The following is a 2,092-nucleotide window of genomic DNA, read 5'->3' on the forward strand; positions in this document are numbered from 1 at the left end:
ATCCTGACGGCAATCACAACTCGACCAACACTTGGCCCGTGATCCTTACGGCGATCACAACCAACTTATCTTACGATTATTAAGCACATTATTCTTATTACTGTTGACTCATAGTGTGACCTACTTTCGACCTGGGCCCTTATCCACGGGCACGGCTATCGATAGATTTAATATACACTCTGCAGAGGTTAGTACACTGTACCCACACTACGGAACCCATGGCCTCGCACTCCCATTCAGATGGACCAACGGCGTTCCGACAAAACCGTACTACTTCCATGACACTCTCCCGGCCACTCCGACTCACTCCCCACTGGGCTAAGTCATGGGTGGCCCCGTGTCTACCTCCAGACACAACGACCACCGCCGTGGCCCGTCCCACACGGGGACATGGATCCAAAAACTCAAATAACTCAACAATGGGCACACAAGGTTATGCCTGCTTACCGGGCCAGGGTACAGCACGCCCATAACCTTCCCTCATTGGAGGCACCAGCGAGAGGCACGACAATAGACCCAGTTAGGACCGTCCCGTACCGGTAAGCGTGGTTGCACTGGTCAGCATCGATTCAGCGGCACCATGACTCAGCCAACAGTTGTTGAAGTTAAATTTAATCCGGTTAACTTGAATGCAAATATGCTGAGCCATGATAAAATGCATGAACATGATATCAACATCATCATGAGGGTATCACATAACTATCCACCATATCAACAATAAATCATATCCACTGAGCAAAGCATACTGACTGGCATGACCATCACCAACATCAACATGTACTACTAGCAAGCATAAACATACGAAAGGAGATACTAGCAGGTAGAACATGATCACAGAGTACGAAATAACATAGCACAAAAGTGAACAAGCAAATCTGAACATCACCGGAACAACGATAACAATCGTTTGAACAAGCCAATAATTAAAAAAGATTCAAGTTGAAAACCATGGCTACTGCATGACTATCATGCAAGTGGGTATTGAGGCTTGCCTTGGGATGAAGAAGGCACTGGGGAGAAGTGTCAGAAACTCGCGGAACGAATCACCGGAAAACGTACTCTCTAGAGGGGGCTGAATAAGGGCAAGGGCATAATGGTCATTTTCACAGTGTCAACCCATAGTGAAAGCATGACCAACAGAACGGGTTTGACAAAACAAACAAGTGAGCGTTGGATTCACCTCAAACGGAGTTATGGTTGAAAAGTTGTGAAGGGTGGAAGAGCAGGGACTAATCTGTGCAAAATTTATCACCAACGGGTCCCTGAGTGGACAAGGTAGAAACGCATATAAGGAAATACGCTTTCAGAATCGGAAAATGTACTTACACGAAAACTCGTTTCCACTTACATGACGTGGCAGTGGCGGGGCCCGGGCTGGTCAACGCTGAGAGATTTACAGGTGGGTCCCACGCGCAGGGGAAGGAGCCAGTCTCGGTCGTCTCCTTCCTCCCGCTCGTCTGTTCTCCCATGAGACAGAGCAGAGGCAGGGGAGGGAAACGGCCAAGGGGCCGGCCGGCTCAGGCGCTCCCCGGCCGAGCCAAGGGCACCCGCGGGACCGCAGGGATGCGCCTACTCCATTCAGGGGCGAAGGAAGGAGCGGGGAGGAGCGGAGAGGAGGGGAGGTCGCGGCGACGGGAGGCACCAGGAGCTTCGGGCGGCGGCGGTTCTCGATGATGCGGGCACTCCGGTGAGCGGGCCAGGGGGTGGGACGGCTGAGTGGGACGAGGGGAGTGCGGTGGACGTGGAGGAGAGGTGTGGGGAGGCATGTGGTGGCCGGACACAAGCTGAGGCCGAGGCGGCCATGGATGGTGACGGCAAACAACGGCGAGATGCCGTTGCTCCGGTGGACTAGGAGGGACGGAGAGGGGCTTGGGAGCTGCGGAGGAGTTCGGGGGTCCTTATATAGGCCGAGGGGAGGCTTCTGGAGCTCACGGGCGAGCTCCCGACCAAGCTTTAATGGTGGACAGAGGCTGGGCATGGCACGGGCATGGACCTAGCGACGCATTTATGGCGAACCACGACTATCCATCGACGCAGGGAGAAGAAGGGCATCATGGGTCAGCTACTAGACATGGATGGAGGTCGAGACGAC

General features: G+C 53.5%; 1 long non-coding RNA gene across 1 annotated transcript; it reads right to left on the reverse strand.

Annotated features, from left to right (window-relative positions):
* Nucleotides 1-1,006: 1,006 nt before the first annotated feature.
* LOC119337286 lies at nucleotides 1,007-1,814 on the reverse strand. The gene is made up of 3 exons (XR_005163150.1): nucleotides 1,349-1,814; nucleotides 1,181-1,262; nucleotides 1,007-1,072 (listed from the first exon to the last, which is right to left on the reverse strand). It is a non-coding gene; the product is annotated as an uncharacterized LOC119337286 (long non-coding RNA).
* Between the last annotated feature and the right edge of the window lie 278 nt (nucleotides 1,815-2,092).

The sequence above is a fragment of the Triticum dicoccoides genome, chromosome 7B (genome assembly GCF_002162155.2).
Source record: "Triticum dicoccoides isolate Atlit2015 ecotype Zavitan chromosome 7B, WEW_v2.0, whole genome shotgun sequence".
Taxonomy (NCBI): domain Eukaryota; kingdom Viridiplantae; phylum Streptophyta; class Magnoliopsida; order Poales; family Poaceae; genus Triticum; species Triticum dicoccoides.